Genomic DNA, 21,726 nt, shown 5'->3' with positions numbered 1-21,726 from the left:
TATCAGTATCTTTTGGAAGCTGGTTATAAATGTTGAATCTCAGGCCCCACCCTGCTGCTGCTGCTAAGTCACTTCAGTTGTGTCCGACTCTGTGTGACCTCATAGACGGCCGCCCACCAGCTCCCCCGTCCCTGGGATTCTCCAGGCAAGAACACTGGAGTGGGTTGCCATTTCCTTCTCCAATGCATGAAGGTGAAAAGTGAAAGGGAAGTCGCTCAGTCGTGTCCAACTGAATTAGACCCTGGATTTTAATGAGATCCCCAGTTGATCTATATACATATCAAAGTTTGAGAGACACTGCTCTCAGCCTTTTTTGCCTGGACAAGTTATGTTAGTCCCCTTCCAGATAGTTCTTCATGTCTCTAGATTCATGATCTTCTATTGATCTTAGAGTTGAATTTCTTGCCTTTGATACCCCAAAGCTCTGGTCTGGCCCAAGATAATTTGGTGGAGTAAGCATTTCCTTTAGGAAGGTTTGATTAGGTTACAAAGTAGAACTGGCATTGTTCACACCAGTCTTAACTCTTTACAGGTCTCTGAGCAGTTCCTTCTTGTAAATCTTACAGAATTGCTTTGAAGATGAAATGAGATAATGTAAGTAAGAGTATTTGTATATGTTTTTATTAGTCTGGATTCTTTCAGTTAAAAAGATAACTTAAACCTGCTTATGCAAAACAAACAGGGATTTTACAGCTTGAAGGCTCAGAAAGGACTAAGGGGGAAAGTTTCAGGTATGGCTTGATCCAGGGGCTCAACCAGTATAGTTGAAATTATCTTTCTCTCAGGAGGGCTCTCCTGGACCAAGTAGCTTGAAATTGGGAACATGGTAGTGGTTACCAAGAATAGTGGGAATAAACATTTGTTAGGAAAGAGTAGAAAGATTATGTAATTGGAAACCATATTTATTTATCACTTAGACTTTTTGTCTGATCTCTCCTATTAGACTTCAAGTTCCTTGAGAACTGTGGCTCTGTCTTCCTCATCTTTGCATCCTCACCAGTCAGACATACTACATTTCACATAATGATGCTCAGGAAGTACTGAATCAAGTGTAATTGACTCAAGTGAAGTAGAGATTCAGTCTCTTAGACACCAGCCTCAGGCAAAGAATCTCTCTCTCCTTTTGAGTTGCAATAGAAGTCACTGTTCTCACATTTCTGATATAAAGAACATCACAGTCTCTGACTTTGCTCCCCTTTGTTTTTCTCACCACTACCCCTCAATTCAAAGTCATTTTGTCCATTTGCAGGTGCCAAACAGTTAGGAAAATGGGCCTAGCATGAGACGGTTTCAAACTGCGCAGCATTTTATTATGGAAAGGTAACAGGGCTTTTCTCAGTGTGGCCCCAGCAATAGTGGCTATCTGTGATAGTTATCTCAGAGCTAGGGAAGCAAACAGAAGCTTTCAAAAGTATGTGTCTATCAAAGGGAGCTACTGATTTCCCATTTTCTTGGAGGCCAAGATTCTTTCGACAGGCAAAATTATGATTGCCAGCAGCTAATAATTTGTCTTAAAATAGGAAAAACCAAACTAAAAAAACCCCGTGGAAAATAACAACAACAAAAAGACAACTACCCAATCAAAGACTCCAAAATCAAACAAGCCAAAATCAGCCAATCCAAACTAAATTAACAATAAAAATAGATTGTGGAGAAATCTGGGAAGGTCTACACAAGTTTTTTGGAGGGAGAATGCTTGGAGCTGGATTTCTGTTGGTCTAATCTGAATGTGAGAAAGAATGAGACGTATAAACATGTCTGAGGGACTCAGAAATAGATCGCCTATGAATTTCATCATTAAGAATTTTGATGGGTTCAATAAGCTTCTCTTTAAAAGAAACCACAGAACCCTGCAAACATATCAGCCACTCACATTTTAGTCTGAACTAGCCACTTTGTGACAGCTAAGAGTTGCAAACTCAACTGCTTACAGGGTTCAGGCATAAAATGTCAACAAGTAAAGAAGGCTGGGTCGGGAAAGTACAAGAATGGTAGGATGTGGTGAGTTGGAGAATACATGCTCCATCTATAGATGTTAGTGAGTTCAAGCTCATTCTGCTTCTTGCATGACAGGCCAATAAATTGGCAGATGAGTTGTTGGGGCAAAAGGAATAGTGACTTTATTTGGAAAGCCAGCAGACCGAGAAGATGGTAGTCTAGTGTCCTAAAGAATCATCTTCAATCACAGAAGGAAAGGGAAATGTGTTTCAGACTTCTCAGAAGGCTTTGTTCCCTAAGGGAATTACTTGACAATAAAATTCTTCCTAGGGGGAAAAACAACAACATCTTACCCAAGTTAGAATTCAGGCTTCTTCTATGTTCAAAGGCTGGTGGTTGATTGTTACAAACTTCACCCTGTGAGAATCCTTTGTTTTTGCAGTTGTCCATATAGGTCAGGTCACCATATTCCTGTAAACTTCCAACATGAGAAATGTTACTCTCTGTTTTGCAGTTTTTTTATCTCTATATGATGGAAACGTGTTATACCTTTAAAGGACAGAGCCTTGGAAATGGGCTATCCAGTATATTTCAGGCTATAGGCAACACTCTTAATCTGTAGCAAAAGCAATAGAATACAGGAGTTAAAGAAATACCAATAGAGCCAATATCAAGTCAGATTTGCTCTTCCCTGTTACACAGGGAGCAGCTGCAACTCAGCTCTGGGCAATCATTACCATGAGAAACTACAGGCTCAGCATTACTGTATTTTGGCGGACAGTGTCGGAAATCTAGAACTTTACATGAACCCTTTCCATTTTTAAAAATATAAAAAAATTTTTTTACCTTGTTTATTTACTAGTTCCTAACTGAACTGAACCTTTCATCACAGCTTCCTTTGATAATCTGGTCAAAAACACAGAACCTGGAAAATTCACATTTAACTTCATTTTGTATACAATTTCATAGAGGCCTCCTTCCATTCCACTGTGTAGCTCAAGGTTGGCAGTGACTCCTCATTCTGAGAATTTGATTGTGAGTACCCAGGGCTTCCCTGTTGGCTCAGCAGTAAAGAATATGCCTGCAGTGCAGGAGGTGCAGGAGTCACGGGTTGATCCCTGGGTTGGGAAGATCTCCTGGAGGAGGGAATGGCAACCCCCTCCAATATTCTAGCCTGAAAAATCCCATGGACAGAGAAGCCTGATGGGCTGCAGTCCGTGCGGTCTCAAAGAATCGGACACAACTGAGTGACTAAGCACAAGCCCAGACCCTTTGAACTGCATGGATTGCTTTCTGGGATGTGTCTTCCCTCCCCGACATCCTCCCCTCCCTCACCACTCCATTCTCTTCCCATTTGAAAAACTCCTCTCTCCTTCCCTTTCATCTTTCTTCTTATATTTAAAAAAATTCCAATAAAGTCATTGCTTTTAATTTTTATGATTTAACTTATTGACATAATACATGCATATAGCTGAGAAGTCAATTATCACATATTTATAACAGAATAATCATATTTCCCACTTCTTTCCTAGTCCATCCTTAGAGGCAACTACTTTCAACTCCCTTAGCTGATTCTTACGGCATTTCCCCATCTTCATACTTCTAATTTTGATTTTAACATATATTTCTAGTTATTTCATTCACTGTCTTAATAATTAAGTAATTTATTAATTAAATTACTTATGCAAAGCCCTGTTGAGGAAGGGAGCATGGCAATTTCAGGAACCATTTTCTTGGCTACTTAGAATCATATTCTCTTTTTTTTTTTCTGGCTGTGTGGCTTGTGGGAACTTAGTTTTTGGTCCAGGGATCATATCCATGCTCCCCTGCAGTGGAAATGCAGAGTCCTAACCACTGAACCATCAGGGAATTCCCTGGAACTGCATTCTTTAACTAAATGAACCTTCACAGCAGAGACTTAGAGGCTGTGTGGTGAAGAGCTGGTTCATGGGTTCAAATCTTTTCTACCTGACCCATTAGCAATGTGCTCTTAAACAAAACATAACTCTGAGCCACACTTTTCTTGCCTAAAAAATACCGTTACTGAAACGTAAAGAGTTTTGTGGTGAGCACGACATGACATAATTCTTGTAAAATGTGGCCCAATGCCTGTCACACAATCAGTGGTCAAAAACTGCCTGCTGATAATATTATCGCTCTTTTTTTTTTTTTTTCTGTGTAAATATCAGCTGAAAGAGAAAAATCTAGGCCAAATTCCAAGTTTGTGAAGACCAATGAAGTCTGGGGGACAAAAAGCTTTAGTTTGTGCTGACGAACATGTGTGATGCATTCAGGCCACAGTGGAGAGAAAGAGCACACAGGTTTTGAGCCTGGCATTTCCCTGGCCTGCAGGCATTAGTCCATATAATAGGAAGTGCTTCAGAGCCACGTGAAGCTTCACCCTCATTCCCTGTTAGTACTGTCTGGGCAGGGAGCAGAAAATGGATGCTTTGGGGACCAGCTTTCCTAGAAAGCACCAGAAGACTTGCCTCCACGTCCAAGGCTCAGAGTCCTGAGAATCTAACTTTCTGCCAGAGAGCTGTGTTGGTCCTTCTCTTCCTGTCTTGCCTGGGATCCTAACAACCCACTTTATTTTGACTTTGCTCTCAATCTCAGTGGACACCCTGAACCCGGGTGACAGAGTGATTATGGTTTGCTGCTGTGATGATGATGACGTGATGAGGGCTTTAAGGCTGAAGGAAGATCGGCACCCACTTCTCACTTCCCCTCTTACTCTATTGCTCTCTGTCAGTTTCTTTGTTTTTCTATCTCTGCCTCTGTCTGTCTGCCTCTCAATCTCTCTTTGTGACTATATATTGTCTCACTCTTTTGTCTGTCTTTCTCTCCTCATCTCTCCATTTCTCTCTATGGACTTTATATTAAACTCTCTTTCTGTCTCTCCTCTTTTTTTTGACCACACCCCACAACCTGTGGGATCTTAGTTCCTCTGCTAGGGATCAAACCCATGGCCCCAGCACTGAAAGCATCTAGTCCTAACCACTGGACCACCAGGGTATCTCTCTGCCTCTTTCTGTCTCCCCTTGCTTCCTTACCCCATCCCTACCTAACACCCCATCTTTCCTGTTAGCCGCCCCCTGACTTTTTTTTTAACAAGCTATGACTTTAGGAAGAGTCTCCTCCATTTGAGGCCATTTTTAATCAAGGGCTTCAGTTCAGTTCAGTCACTCAGTTGTGTCCGACTCTTTGTGACCCCCACCATGGACTGCGGCACGCTAGGCTTCCCTGTCCATCACCAACTCCTGGAGCTTGCTCAAACTCATGTCCATCGAGTCAGTGATGCGATGTCACCATCTCATCCTCTGTCGTCCCTTTTTCCTCCTGCCTTCAATCTTTCCCAGCATCAGGGTCTTTTCCAATGAGTCAGTTCTTCATGTCAGGTGGTCAAAATATTGCAGTTTCGGCTTTAGTATCAGTCCTTCCACTGGGTATTCAGGACTGAATTCCTTTAGGATAGACTAGTTGGATCTCCTTGCAGTCCAAGGGACTCTCAAGGGTCTTCTCCAGCACCACAGTTCAAAAGCATCAATTCTTCGGCGCTCAGCTTTCTTTATAGTCCAACTCTCACATCCATACATGACTACTAGAAGAACCATAGCTTTGACCAAATGGACCTTTGTCGGCAAAATAATGTCTCTGCTTTTTAATATGCTGTCTAGGTTGGTCATAGCTTTTCTTCCAAGGAGTAAGCATCTTTTAATTTCATGGCTCTCCCTTTTCCAGGGGCTATGCCTTCTCCGAGGGATAGCCTATCCCTTCTCCAGGGGATCTTCCAGACCTGGGAATCAAACTGGGGTCACCTGCATTGCAGGCGGATTCTTTACCAACTGAGCACAGGGAAGCCCTAATCCAGAGCTTAGCTAACATAATTTTTGTATTTTGTATGTCACAGCGGCAGGGGGAAGTTAGCTGGCTTGCTAACTTTTAGCAAGATAGTCTTTTTATTAGTAAATTTGTGCAGATTGGTTTGCAAGATGTGAGATGTGACTAAAATATTAAATTCCTAAAACCGTCAAAGCACGAATGGATCAGGGAGGTAATATTCTCCCATAGGAATTACACTGACATTCAAAATTAACTTTTCTTAATTCTGTGTCCACTCATTACACACCAGCTTAGAGGGGGGAACATTTAAATCTCAGTTCTTGGTGAGCGCCCTAATAGAAGAAAGTAGCAGTAATTAAGTTAGAAGGTAAAAATTGTTCTTTGGTTACTTCCTGCAAGTTTTCCTCCCTTGGGGAATATTACAGAGAGGAAATGTTTTGCAGAGTCTTGGCAAAATTAAGATCGTCAGCCTTTATGGAAACAGGCAGGTCTAGAGATAATGTGAAATGTTTAGGAAAAAAAAGATAGGTAGCTTGGGAAGTTTTGAGATTTTTCCTCCCCTCCTCCCTTCCTCCTGCCTTCCTTTTCCTTTTTGATTTTCCTTTCCTCTATGTTATGTCTGGGTCAGTAGCCTGTTATACCTGAACCCAGACTGACATCAAGAGAGCTGAGTTCATTCTGGCTTTGCTGCTGTGTGACCATGGGAAAGGCATTCAACCTCTCTGGGCTTCAATTTCCTCTTCTGTTGAGTCAGAAGTTTTGAACTTGGTGACCACTAACATTTTTTCCAAGGTCTAAAATTCTTTCATGCACACACCAACAACTGCTTAATTTTTAATATGTATTTCCCTCCTGTTATGAAAAGGACAAACTCATTAAATGATTTGGGGAGGAGTAAAAAGAACAAATGAAAACTCTCCATAATTCTAACACCAAAAGGACTGCCATGAACATTTTGGTGCATTTCTTTTCATCTTTTTTTGCTATACAGTTTTGATATGCAGATTATTTTTATTGTACATAAGAACAGGTTTGTATGCTTTTCTGTTGGCATTTTCTCCCTATGCATGTCTGTCTGTCCTTCCTGTCTTCATGAACAACATCTTTAATGGGTGTGTAATATTTTATTGGGCAACTTAATTTACATAACCACTCCCTAACTGGTGTCATACTGGTTGATGGCAGCTTTTCTCTTTTAACGCTACTGATGGTGGGATGACTCATTTTCTGAAGGCTCCAGGCTACATTTTTTTCAGAGTCTGAATAGAGAGAATTGGAGTCTGGCTTCACAGCAGGCCTGTTCCATGGTAGCCCCACTGGATGAATCTGGACAGCAGATGTGTTTTGTTCAACTTAAAGAATATTTTTAATAACTTTATTTAATTCCCACTTTACAAAAATCAAAGAGATCTCACAGAAAAATCCAGATCTCCAACTTCTCTTAGAAATTTAAAAATAATCCCAAGTAGTAATGCCTAGGTGGTGTTGAGGAGCAACTGCCCCTTTAAATCGGTCAATGTCTCCTATTGGTCTCAGTCCTGTGAGACCATCTTTCTCCTTTGAGACCTCTGTTGATTCTTATTGGATCTGAGCTGAACACAGGTACTGGTCAGGCACAGGCCATGATGTGCTGAGCTTTTTACTCAGAACAGGACCCAGTAAATAAATCCTGGGCATTGTGCCATGTCAGGCTGTTTTTACAGGTGTTGTGGGAATTGTGTGGCTGAATTTCTGTGCTCTGCATTGTTTTTTAGTGATTTGTGCTTAGAAATGAAATCATTGCTTGGTTGCGGCCAGGCTGTAGGGATGGATAACTCTCAAGACTCCTACTCTGGTTTTGAGAACAGTTCTATGATGGACAGTCATTTATTTCTTTTTTCTCTATGGTTTTATACATGTGTCTGCTGACTTCTGAAGTCTTAATTCAGGAGCCGTGGCCAGCCCATCCACAGTCAGACCCTTGCTGGCACATATGGGAATTGTAATTATGTCCTTGTGTGTATCCCCACTGTGGCGAGATAGTAATGCTCATCAGACAGTCCATGTTCTCGGCTGCATTCTTGGTCCCTTTGCACTTAAGTGGAGCCTTGAGACTAGTTCTGGCCGATGGTCTATGAGCAGAGAGTGTGCGTCACCGCCAGGCTTAGGCATAGGAATGGTTATGAGCGCTCTGGGCACTTTTTTCCTGCTGTGTGAATTGTGAAGGCTTCATGTTGAAAATGTGGAATCAGAGTACTATTTTCACCTGGATTTCTGAGTTACCTGGAACCACAGAAGACTCTGTGCTAGGGGAGAGTAAATTTTTATTGTATTAAAGCACTGCGGTTTTAGTGTATTTGTTACTGCACCATAACCTAGCCTAAGCTGACTGATACATTCTCTGTTAGAAATAATGAGTGAGGGAACTTCTCTGGTGGTTGAGAACTAACATTTATTGAGTGCTATCTATTTTGTCATTTATTTTCCACATTTAAAAATGAGGAAAACGAGGTCCAGGGAAATTAGGTAGTTTGCTCAGGGTCATAGAGCTATTTAATACATAGTTCTTCCAGAATGCTTCCTATCCATCTTTTCAATTGTCTCTAGGTCTTAACTATAATGCCTCCTCAAGGAAGTCTTCCCTGATCACCAGGTAAGAGTGCTTCTCACTGTTATGCTGCTGCTGCTGCTGCTGCTAAGTTGCTTCAGTTGTGTCCAACTCTGTGCGACCCCATAGATGGAAGCCCACCAGTCTCCCCTGTCTCTGGGATTCTCCAGGCAAGAACACTGGAGTGGGTTGCCATTTACTTCTCCAATGCATGAAAGTGAAAAGTGAAAAGTGAAAAGGAAGTCGCTCAGTCATGTCTGACTCTTAGCGACCCCATGGACTGCAGCCTACCAGGCTCCTCTGTCCATGGGATTTTCCAGGCAAGAGTACTGGAGTGGGGTGCCATTGCCTTCTCACTGTTATGCTATGCTATGCTAAGTCACTTCAGTCGTGTCCGACTCTGTGCGACCCCATAGACGGCAGCCCACCAGGCTCCTCCGTCCATGGGATTTTCCAAGCAAGAGTACTGGAGTGGGGTGCCATTGCCTTCTCCTCTCACTGTTATATGATCCCCTAAATCCTGGTACTCCTCCCATATAACATTATCCCACATAACTTCCCATTAGACTTTAACTGCCCTAAGGACAGTTCCTGTGTCTATTTTGCTCAGTGTGATATCTCCAGCATCTAGTACACTGCCTAGAGCATAGTAGGTACTCAATGTATGTTTGTTGAATAAAAGAGAGTCAGAAAGTTTGAACTTGTGTCCTTACTGCCACTAATCAACTGTGTCATCTTGGACAAGTAGTTTTCTCTCTCCGAATCCCAGTGTTTCCAGTAGGACAAGGAAGATGTTTGATTAAATCAGTTCCTTTTGGCTCTGATGTTTGATTATTATTTCATTCACATGGTCTATTCCTTCTCAGAGTCTAATTTTGGGTTGCTTTCCAGGCTTTTTAATTCCATATTTATTCTTGGAATAATTTACAGAGTTAGGCTCTGAACCCAAGCAGTCTAACTAAAGAGTTCATGATTTTAACTGCTCATGTCACCTATCTACCTACCCACCCCCCTATCTGTTTATTCTGTTGTCATCCATCCATTAATTCATGCAATCATCCATCCATCCATATACCCCACCATCCATCCAATAATCCACAAACATTCATCCGTCCATTCATTCATCCATCCGTCCACCTACCCATCCATTTATTCATCCAGTATCTGCCTTCCTGGTGCTCTCATTCTGATGAGTAGAGGGCAATTTCTCCTCAGTGGCTGTTGACATGGATGTTGAGATAATGTTCAATGTGTGAGCTGGAGCTCTTTAGCTGATTTTATTGTATTGGTTTTTATATCCTCATGGATAATATAATGCTTCTTTGTTTTTATTGTTATACGTAAAGTTATTAATTAAGTCACTGGTGTTTATTGAGCACTTACTATATGCCAGGCATTCTTAGGTGCACACAGACCCAATTTGTTTCACAACTCCAGGATATCATTCACACTGCATTCTGTGTAGTCTTGGGACCATGTATTTGCCACTCTGCTGAAGGAGTCCACATTTCAGCATAGTGGTTAGGGGCTTGGGCTCTAGATCTGAACAGCCTGGCTTTGAGTCCTATGTCTGCCACTTACTGGCTATGCAAATCAAATCATTTCACCTCTCTATATGTCAGTTTCCTCTCCAATAGAATAGGGATAATAAAAACCATTAGTTCAGAGAATTGTTATGTGGCAAAGAGTTAACTAAGGCAAAAGTTCTCAGAATAGTTCCTATATAAATAATTGCTCAACAAAAGATGAGTGATTAGCTTACATATATCTCTCGCTAGGTGGGTTTCTTTAACAGTTTTTCATATGGGGGAATGCAGTCAGGAGCAGCAACAAGTTTAACCTGATATGATCTGCTAAAGTCAGAGTCGAAGGTAAATTGATTAGTGACTGTCTATTGATCTAGAGGATATATGGTTTATGCAGCGAAGTGCTTACCCAAGTTGACATAAATCAAGTATAATAAAGAGTTGGAGTCTGTATTTGATGTTTGACCACCAACAGCTTTCTCCTTCCCCTTTCCCTCTTTGCCCCAGTATCTGAGCAAGCCAACTATGCTTGCTCAGATATTGGAACAGTTCAACCATTTATGTTAACCTCACCTATATATATATTTCCATGACTTAATATATCTGTGTAAACTCATAGGAAAAGACTGGAAATGTATATACCAAACTGACTACAGGGGAGAGGAAAAGGGGACTGAGATTCCTGAAGAAAGGTGGTGTTCAAGAGGGTCTTTACCTTATTTGTCATGTTTTAATTACTATAAGAATGAAACTGTTTTTTAATGTATTTAAGAATCTGTTATAAGAAAAAAGTAAATGACCATCCTAAAGCTTTGAAATTGCTCAGTTGTGTCTGACTCTTTGCCACCCTATGGACTGTACAGTCCATGAAATTCTCCAGGCTGGAGTACTGGAGAGGGTAGCCTTTCTCTTCTCCAGGGGATCTTCCCAACCCAGGGATCAAATCCAGGTCTCCCGCATTGCAGGCGGATTCTTTACCAACTGAGCTATCAGGGAAGCTCGGATGGGGGTATGTGTGTGATTGATGAGTTAGGAGAGCCTAGAACCCTTCCTACCTATGTCAGAAGGTGCCTGAATGGGGATTGTGATTAAAAGCACAAAAAGCTGATCAATTGGGTTGTCTTCTGAAGAGAGGCTGTGTTAACTGAGGATCTATAGAATTGAGTTCAGGGCCTCCAGACAGGTCAGTCTATGTGCCCAGAACTGTCCACAAAGGTGTTCCTAGACTAGTAAGCAAAAGAACCTATTTATACATTGGCAAATGCCTAGAATGCAGGGCCTCAAGGTTATGAGGCTTGTGCAGAGTTGTGCTTAGTTGTTCAGTGATGTCTGGCTCTTTGCCCACAGACTGTAGCCCACCAGGCTCCTCTCCCTATGGAATTTTCCAGGCAAGAATACTGGAGTGGGTTGCCATTTCCTCCTCCAGGGGATCTTCCTGACCCAGGGATCAAACCCGTGTCTCTTGCGTCTCCTGCATTGGCAGGTGGATTCTTTACTGCTAGCACCTGGGAAGCTGGGTCCCCCCAAAAGCAGACCCTGAGACAGGGTTTCAGTGCAAGGAGTTTATCTGACAGGTGATTCCCCGAAGCACTAGTCGGGCAGGGAACTGAGACAGAGAAGGGCAGTAAGCAGTAGCATCTTGCTGAGGGCAACTGGGAGGCTGTGTAGCACGTGCTTCACAGTTGCTCATGGTGTGCAAAGCTGTGTGGGTGAGGAAGAACATGTCCTTCACTCACACCAGTCATCACTGAAGGGCTACTCCTGATGCACTCTACACACTGGCTTAGCAGGCTTCAGCAGCCAGAGAAAGACCTGGTAAAGAATCATAGGTATTGACAGAAGTTGTCACATCAGTGTGCAAGGGATAGTGAGAGGGACAGAAGTAGTGTATACTATGTTTTCTGGTACAGGTTTGTAACAGGAAGAAAATGTGCTTGGTGAAGAAAATGAGCTTTTCTTCCCTGAGCACTTCTGAGTCTCAACAGCAGTCAGTACATTGGCCCTCTGATTTATACATCGGTCTTTTGTGAGTTTGGATGGTGTGAGTCAAGAGAGACAGCTCCTCTGGGGGAGTACATGGCCAGAATTGAATTCCGTAGAGAAACCTAGATCGAGTTTAGAAACTTAAAAGATCTTACCAGCCAGGGACCATGAATAAGCGAAGTGGGTGGGAGGAGGAGGAGAATGTACTTGGTGTGGTGCCTGGCATATAATAAGTGCTCAATAAAAATGATTTACATTAGTGGCAGCAGCGGTTTCTGGGGAAAGCTTTAAGGAGGAAGTGGACCCCAAGTGTAATATGTTGCAAGGATGCCAGACAGAACAGGAAACTAACCAGGAGGAGAAGCCAGAAACCTCCTTGCCTAACCCTGGCCTCTTGTACAGTCCTTGTAATTAGGATGGTAGTCATTTTCTAGTATTTGCAGTGATGACAGATTCTTCGAGGTGAGGTTAGTTGGTAATACAGATGTGTAACATCTTCCCATCAGATGTTTTAGATGCCAGCAATTGGCCTCTCTTTTCCAGGGAGGGGGGTGGGGCAGTGGTTAATCCTCTGTCTTCCTGGTGCTCTGCTGTCAGCATCTTTCCATATCGCCTGCCACACTGGAAGGGCCAACATGGAGGAAGGCACGAGCGAGTCATGGTATCTGTGTAACAAGAGAAAGTTGACTTTCTTTTCATGTATCTGAGATGAGATCTGGTTTATCCATCTGGTACTGTGATATCAGTGCTAGGAGCTTATGAGTCTTACAAAAGCCTGTAGTAATATTTGCACACTGAAAAAATAAAGTGGCCTCTGAAATATGAAAAGAAAATCATATAATTAAAGAAAAAATTGAATTTTATTTTCCATCTAGCTTTACTGAGTTATATTGTATATTTTGTATACATTATATATACTATATATTCATTGTATATACAAAAAATGTGTATTTTGTCTACATTGTATAGTAAAAATTGTATATACTTTGGTTGTTCAATGTGATTTTAAGGTCTACTATGTGATGATTTAATATGTGTATACACTGTGAAATGATTACTAGTAGCAATCAGAGTAATTAACACATCCACAAACTCATATAGTACCTTTTTATTGTTGTTGCTGTTGTTGGTAATGAAAACACTTCAGATCTACTCTTGGGACTTTCCTGGGGGTCCAGTGGTTAAGACTTTGTACTTCCACCACAGGGATGTGGGTTTGTTCCCTGGTCAGGGAACTAAGATCCTGCGTGCCTCTCAGGAGGCCAAAAAATAAATAAATAAAATAAAATAAAAATTCTTAAGTAAAAGATCTACTCTTTTAGCAAATTTCAAGTAGACAATGTAGTATTAATTAAAATCATCATGCTGTATATTAGATCCCCAGAACTTACTCATCTTATAACTGAAACTTTATATCCTTTGACTAATAACTCATTCCCCACCCCCACCCCCACCCCAGCCCCTGGTAACCACCTTATCTCTGGTTCTAGGAGTTCTGCTTTGTGGAATTGAAACTGATACATGTTTCCTTTCGTGAAACACTGTACCCATTGTAATATACCTCAACTAGTTGATGGAACAGCCAGTTGAAGAGGCGTTTGCCCCAGTGGAGTTGGGGTGTGCCCCCTCTAGCATGGGAAGGGGAACCTCTCTGAACCCCACTGTTTAGGGTTTTTATGGAGATCCCATCACAGACTTCCCTGTAGTTCAAACAGTAAAGAGGCAGGAGACCAGGGTTTGATCCCTGGGTTGGGAAGTTCCTCTGGAGAAGGGAATGGCAATCTGCTCCAGAATCCTGGAGAATTCCATGGACAGAGAAGCCTGGCAGGCTACAGTTTGTGGGGTCGCAAAGACTAGGACGCAGCTGAGTGACTAACGTAGTCCGCAGTCCACATCACAGACATGATTGATTAAATCATTGGCTTTTGATGATTAACTGACAACTCTAGCCCTTATTCCCTTCCTGGAGGTTGGGAGGGGTTTGGGGCTGCAAGTTCCAACCCTCTAATTATGTCTCCATCTTTCCATAACCAGCTTCAATCCTGAAACTCTATAGGGGCTCTCATCAACTTGTCATCTCATCAGCATTAAAATACACATCACTCCAGAGATCCAAGGGTCTTAGAAGCTCTTGTGTCAAGAACAGGGGACTAAGACCAACTACTGTAACAAAAGATGCTCCTAGCACTCTGTTGGGGGTTTCCTAGATGGCTCAGTGAGTAAAGAATTGCCTGCAATGCAGGAGACACAGTTGGCACGGGTTCAATTCCTGGGTCGGGAAGATCCCCTGGAGGAGGTAATGGCAACCCACTACAGTATTTTTGCCTGGAAAATCCCATGGACAGAGGAGCCTGGCGAGCCACAGTCCATGGAGTCGCAGAGTGTCAGACACAACTGAGCGACTAAGCACACAGCATCCTGTCATTTAGGAAATGACAAGAGTTCTAGGAGCTCTGTGTAAGCAACCAAGGACAGAGACCAAACATATATTTGCTATTATACCACAGTCACTAACTCAGTGGCTTTAGGTTATGGCTTGATCTCCTGATCCTTAGCTTCTGGGTGTCCCATGGGATGACAAAAGTTGTTTCCTTCATTGCTGTGAGGCCTGAGTGAGTTAATACACTTGGAGGATTCAGAATTATACCTTGTGGCTCCAATAAGTGCATAATTTCTTCACCCTGAGCTGTAAACCTAGAGAAAAAGATTGCATAACACAGATTTTGAATCACAGTGGTGCAGCTTCCCAGTGTTTATGGATTTAGGGCACTCCCTGGGGGTATAATTAGAATCAGATTATGGGAATGGTAGATCCGCTCTGCCATCTATTTCCCTCCTCTTAGTTTAAATACAGGCTCCACTGCAAGTCACTGTCCCCAGGTGAGCTGAATAATTAATGCCAGTTCTGATAATCCTGCCTGGCTCAAAAATGGTTCATTATTACTAATAACAGCAACTACCATTGATTGAATGGCTTGTTCTGTGCCAGACTCTGCCCTGAGCTCTTTTCTAGCATGGGGTCTAGAGTGAAGCATTCTCATAGAAACCTTAGTTCAAGTGCCACTCCTGCCTCCTCCAAACAATTTGTCTTCAGGCAAGTCACTTCCCTTTTCTCTGAGCCTCAGTGTCCTCATCTGTAAAATGGGATGACAGGAGCTGCTCCATCAACAAAGTTGTGCTAAAGGTTAAATGCACTATTGATGCAAAACTTTTTTGCCTGAAGCCGGGCACACCATAAGCGCTTGATAAATGTTCACTTCTGTTGTTATCATCATGTTCCTCAATCCTGATGGAAGCCCTCTGAGGTAGATATGAAAAGCGTTTGGCTCGTTTCACATGGCAACACTCTGACAAACGGACGCCTTCAATGTTTAAATCCGTTTCCCTTTATAATCTTTTCTTCACAGTGTATTTGGGAGTGGGGATGTAAATTAGCCCCTTATCAACAGGAAAGTGGGTGTATACATTAGATTCATGCCACTGAAAATGAATGAGCTCGGGCTTTGTGAATCAGTGTGAGTGAATCCTCCAAAAAACATGATGTCGAGAGCAATAAAAGCAAGTTGCCCCTAAATGCATGTGGAATATTATTTCTATAAAGTTTAAAACTACACAAAGCAATTGAATAAAGTCAGGGATACACATTACACACATGGGCAGTAAAAGTATAGAGACACATGAGACCGAAAACACCAACGTCACAGCAGAGATTCCCTCAGTGGATGTGGTGGGGGCTATGACTGGGGAGGGGGCACACAAGAGCCTTCAGATATCCTGGGAGGTTTATTTCTCTTTTTTAAAAATATTTATTTTTGGCTGTGTTGTGTCTTCATTGCCGTGCAGGTTTTTCTCTAGTTGTGGTGCGTGGGCTTCTCATTGCGGTGGCTTCTCTTGTTGCAGAGCACAGGCTCCAAGGCACGTGGGCTCAGTAGCAGCAGCTTCCAGGTTCTAGAGCACAGGCTCAGTAGTTGTGGTGCATGGGCTTAGTTCCTGCAAAGCATGTGAGATCTTCCCGGACCAGGAATCGAACCTGTGTCTCCTGCATTGGCAGGCAGATTCTTTACCACTAAGCCACTAGGGAGCCCAGGGTGCTTATTTCTTAATCTGCTATTGGAGGCATTTATTATCTTTTATGTCCTTTGTCGAATAAAAAATATAGTCACAAGCTGAAAGTAGCGAGTTATTTTATTTGGTGGGAATGTTTAGGACTCCGAACCTGGGAGACACCATCTCAGTAGCTCTTAGAAAACTGCTCCAAGGAGGCAGGAGGGAAAGTCAGGCTCTGTACAGGTTTGCAACAAAGGGAGCAGGCAGTTGAACATTGAAGATCAGGTATCAGTTAAGGAATTTAGCGTTCTGTGTATAGGAAAATGCAAGCCTCTAGGCTCACTGAACTCATTCCCTTCATATGCGCCTCAGCTATCTGCGGCCCATCCTGTTTCCTTGTTTCCCTTGCTTCTCGAATTCTCCCAGTTCCTCAGCAGTCACCGTGGAGGCTGGCAGCATCCACTGGATTGAAGTTTTGAGAGCCCTCATTCACATTTGGCAAATAGAAGGGGAAAAGTTGAAAGCAGTGACAGATTTCCTCTTCTCGGGATCCAAAATCACTGTGGACAGTGACTGCAGTCATGAAATCAGAAGACAATTGCTTCTTGGCAGGAAAGCCATGACAAACCTAGTCAGTGTGCTGAAAAGCAGAGATATTATTCTGCCGACAAAGGTCCGTACAGTCAAGGCTATGGTTTTCTTAGCGGTCACTTACAGTTGTGAGAGCTGGACTGTAAAGAGGGTGGAATGCCCAAGAATTGATGCCTTCGAACTCTGATGTTGGAGAAGACTCCCGAAAGTCCCGTGGACAGCAAGGAGATCAAACCAGACAATCTTAAGGGAAACCAACGCTGAATGTTCACTGGAAGGACTGATGCTGAAGCTGAAGCTCCAGTATTTTGGTCATCTGATGTGAACAGATGACTCATTGGAAAAATCCCTGATGCTGGGAAAGATTGAGGGCAGAAGGAGAAGAGGGCATCAGAGGTTGAGATGGCTGGACGATATCACTGATGCAATGAATGTGAACTTGGGCAAACTCTGGGAGATGGTGAAGGACAGGGAGGCCTGGCATGCTGCAGTCCATGGGGTCACAAAGAGTCAGACCTGACTGGGTGACTGAACAACAAATTTGCATTTGATGGCTGTGACATTTCTTGTTTATTGATATGGCAGGAGATATTTTCATTTCACACCTTGAACATACAGCTCAAGTGGGTAACAGTAATTTTAAAAAATTGCACCCCAGCCATGGGGAAAGGAATTTAGGGACCCCCTCTGTATTCTTGAGATTCTGCCACCCCCACAAACTATTAAAGATTCTTTAATCTTCCTGAGCCCAAAGCTTCTCTCCACCCACCTCCATGTCTTCTTAGTGTCTCACTAACAAAACCCCCAGCCTACCTGGCTCAAAACGGAGCTTCCTGGCAGCCAGGTTCTCAATTTTCATGTTAAAGGAGCACTTTTTTTGCTTTCTCCACCTGTGTTTTAATTATCGTTCACCTCCGTGGCTTCATTCTGTTCACTTCCAAACACTCCCAGATATCCGTTGGCTCTTTTTGGGGGGGGTGTGTGGAAGAGATGGCAGGAGGCTACTCAGAGAAGGCAATGGCACTCCACTCCAGTACTCTTGCCTGAAAAATCCCATGGACGGAGGAGCCTGGTAGGCTGCACTCCATGAGGTCTCTAAGAGTCGGACACGACTGAGTGACTTCACTTTCACTTTTCACTTTCATGCATTGGAGAAGGAAATGGCAACTCACTCCAGTGTTCTTGCCTGGAGAATCCCAGGGACGAGGGAGCCTGGTGGGCTGCCTTCTATGGGGTCGCACAGAGTTGGACACGACTGAAGTGACTTAGCAGCAGCAGCAGCATACTTACTACTGCAGAAATGGGACCAACCTTATCTGGCATGACTGAGACAAGTCACCATATGTAAGGCTCTTCTACTCCCATCCCAACTTCTTTGTAAGAGAAGTTTTATTAAAATGCGTACCGAAAGCAGTCTTGAAGTGAAGAGAATGCAGTATGCTGCTCACTCTCCAGCATGCTGCCTAGTTGTGTATGTGTGTGTGTGTCTGTTGGTTGTGGATGACTGAAGGAGCAACATTTGCCAGGTCATCAGCTCTGGCCTTCTCCATAGCTGACCCTTTAATCTGGAACCCCAAGGTAGGAGAAGTTCTATCAATAAATAAGTACATTTTCCAGGTGGCTGAAACATACACCCCTGAGGTCATCTATATTTATATGCAGAACACAAAGTTCAGAGAGGTTAAGTGATTTTTCCAAGGGAACACAGCTGGTAAACTGGCCAGGCTGGTATCTGGTAGATCAAGGACTGTGTTTCTATTTGCTCATGTGTCGTTAAAACTTTCCTATCTTACTGAGGGTGATTTTAATGACAGTCATTCCAAGAAACGCTTCCCTGGTGGCTCAGACAGTAAAGCGTCTGTCTGCGATGTGGGCGACCCAGATTCAATCCCTGGGTTGGGACGATCCCCTGGAGGAGGAAATGGCAACCCACCTCAGTACTCTTGCCTGGAAAATCCCATGGATGGAGGAGCCTGGTAGGCTACAGTCCATGTGGTTGCGAAGAGTTGGACACGACTGAGGGACTTCACTTTCACTCCAAGAATCACCCCCCTTTTGAAAACTATTTTGCTTTCTAAAAGAGGGTAGGGAAACAATTTAACTTTTTTCCTATGATATAAAATTGTTTGCATCCTTTCCAAAGTTATGCTCTCAGGTGTGTTTGAGGGGCAGGTGGGAAAGAAGCTAACACGTATTCACCAATGACCACATGCCAGGCATCTGCTAGATATCGTGCAGATTCCTATTTATGTTCCCTATTATCTGTTATTATTCCCATTTGATAGATGGAGAAACTGTGGCTCAGTGTGTATTCATTATTGATCACTGTATAACAAATGAACAGCTTTAAACAACAAACATTTATGATCTTCCATAGTTTCTGAGCAATCAGTGTTTCAGGAGCAGCTTGGGTGGTTCTGGCCGAGAATTTCATGAGGTTGCAGTCAGAGGGTGGCATGGACTGTAATCTCTGAAGATGTGACGGGGCTGAAAAATTTACTTCCATTCACATGGTTTTTGGCCAGAAGCCTCAGTTCCTTGCCTCATGGATCTTTCCATAAGCTACCTACATGACTTCACAGCATGGAATGATCCAGGAGAGACAGAGATCACAATGGAAGCCGTAATACCTTTTAAGACTTAGTCTCTGTAGGTGAACATTGTCAATTCTGCTTAATTCTGTTTGTTCGAAGGAGAGGAGAATTAGGCTCTACACATCTTGAAGGTGGAAGTATTAAAGAATTTGTACTTTTTTTTAGAACTACCAACTCAGGGAGGTGCCGTCAACTTGCACCTATGAACCCTTGAAGTTCATAGGCTTTGTAAGTGGTAGAGGTTAGATGCAACCATAGTTCTAGATGATTCCACACTCTTTTTCTTTTCACTGTCCTGTGATTTCTCCCTGACTGAGGAATGGAGAGCTGTTTGCCCTTATGCTTATTTGCCCCAGACTGCAAACCTCTTTATTTGCTTTTAAAGCTTTCCCCTTTCTATCTCTCTATCATCTATCACATCTAAGCAACATCCTTCTTATTCTAAATTGGAATTTTGAATCTCCTGTGAAATTGGGAAACCTGGTAACTTTTAGTTGTGTGTCCATCGAGAGTCAGTAGACTCTGAGTGACTATTTGGGGTTTCTTTGTCATCAGGTGGCATTTATAACATTTTGGAGTGCTCTGAAAGCTTTCTTCATCTATTCCGGATTCTTCGTCTTGCAGATCATTGAAGTTGTGGGTAAGTTTTGGATGAAATAATGATAATTATAAGGGTCTGTTTAATTTATCATTTGTATAACTCTTCAGAGTTTTCAAAGGTCATTTATACACAGCATATCACCTGATTCTCACAAAAAACCCGTTAATAAGATGGAGGCAAGTGATGCGATCTTCTGGATAAGCTATGTTGAGCCGCCACTTACCTATGTACCTTTGTTCTCTTGGCACCTGCTTGGCACTGACTCCTTCTTGCCTACAGGCCACTCCTCTGTCTTTCTACTAGTTACAGTAGGCAGAGCCATAGGAGTTTGTGGTCTTGGAACTGTAAGGGGAGGGAAAATTTTCTTCTACTCTCTTAAGTTATGTCTTGCAGGACTGCAATTAAATACAAGCACCAGATAACGGAAGAAAAGACAAACCCATTTTATTCATATTATATTTTTATGTGCATGAGGGCTTCACAGAAATGAAAGCCTAAAGAAAAGATTAAATTCAGAGGTTTATATGCCATCTTAGCAAAGAGTGATAAATTGTGGAGAAGTGACTAGTCAAAGAAAAAGGGGATTTGGGCTCCATAAGGGTGGTAAATTTGAGGAAGGTGATAGGCAATATACAGACTAGACTCAAGTAATCTCTAATGATAAAAGTGGTTCTTTACTTGGTAGGGGAGAAGAGGACACTTCTATATGTGGAAACATCTCACTTTTACAAGGAAAATTTATGCCTTATTTTTAGACAGAAAGAAGAGGTGTGCTATTTCCTCAGTTGCATTCAGCTTGAGATAATTCTTATGTCAAAGTGGCATATTTGTAGGTGGTATTCTGATCCATTTCAGAGTGAATATTCTAATTTGCATTTACTCTTGTGAAAAGAGCATAGGTTTGTGTTAAACTTGGGTTCAAATTCCAGCTTTACTATTTACTAGAAACGGTCCTCAGGCAAGCAACTTTATTTCTTTGAATCTTGGTTTTCTCATCTGTAAAATGTGGATTAAAAGCAATACCTACTTCATTGGACTGTTACAAGGATTAGATGATACATAAAGATGCTTAGCTCAGCGACTGCAAGATAGTCAACACTCAAAGGCACCTTACATTTCTAAACACACTTGCTCTGATAAAGTCACTTCTCTGTATACCAAGATCTCAGCTTGCTGCGTGACTTGGAGAAATTCCTTGGCCTCTCAAACTACCTTCACTTCTAAAATGAGTGGATTCAATTGCATAATTCCCGAGGTTCCTTCCATCTCTTAACAATTAACACCTTGAAATTGTCTATACAGCACACCCATACTATTTACTTAAAAAAATCTATTCATTATATCCTGCTTGCCTTTGCTTGCTGTAGTAATTTTAGATAATAGTTGCACAGAATTAATAGAAGCCAGAGGGGTTGTTCAGAATGTTTTTTTACATGCGGGGATTGAGCAACATACTTATGTACATAATTACCTTTTCTTTTCCTTTGCAGTCTAGGAGGGCATATTGAAAAGCTAGCAGTGATTTGTTTCCCCTCCTATTGGCTCAAGAAACTGGCTAATGCAGTTTTATGTTAATTGGAAGACATGCTAAATAGCATAAGAAAAAGAAAGAGAGGCACTCAGTTAGAAAAAGTGCTTTTTAATCATCTACCTAAATGTGAGTGTCTGATGGGTTTGCAGGAATTTCTGCAGCCCCCTGAGGGAAGCTTTCCCTGTCCTCACTAGAGTTGATGAATAACAGATTCCAAGCAGGGCTCTGCAAACACCAGCAAACTATTCTTTCTGAATCCTCTTTCTAATTTCTTCTCCCCCACAAATGCCTGGCTGTGATTTTGGCTTGATCTCTTGTCTCTTAAATACACTATTCTTTGCTCAGCACGTACTTCATTTTATGGCTAACAGAAAGGCAGTTTGATCTGAAGTCACCCTCCTGCTCTAAAACCTTCAGTGCTTCCCTATTGCCCACTGCATTGAATACCAACTGCTCAGCCCAGAATCTTAACTTTCCTGGGAAGC

General features: G+C 42.4%; 1 long non-coding RNA gene across 1 annotated transcript in view; it reads left to right on the top strand.

Annotated features, from left to right (window-relative positions):
* The window catches only part of LOC104980032, a 21,582-nt gene extending 1,834 nt beyond the window's left edge, over positions 1–19,748 (top strand). The window contains exons 2-3 of the long non-coding RNA XR_824211.1: positions 533–594; positions 19,665–19,748. This is a non-coding gene — a long non-coding RNA (uncharacterized LOC104980032). The remainder of the gene's footprint in view (positions 1–532; positions 595–19,664) is intronic.
* Positions 19,749–21,726: the final 1,978 nt, after the last annotated feature.

Source organism: Bison bison, unplaced genomic scaffold (genome assembly GCF_000754665.1).
Source record: "Bison bison bison isolate TAMUID 2011002044 unplaced genomic scaffold, Bison_UMD1.0 scf7180017864495, whole genome shotgun sequence".
Classification (NCBI taxonomy): domain Eukaryota; kingdom Metazoa; phylum Chordata; class Mammalia; order Artiodactyla; family Bovidae; genus Bison; species Bison bison.
Note: the sequence above shows the minus strand (reverse complement) of the source record. Positions and strands in the feature narration are given on the sequence as shown.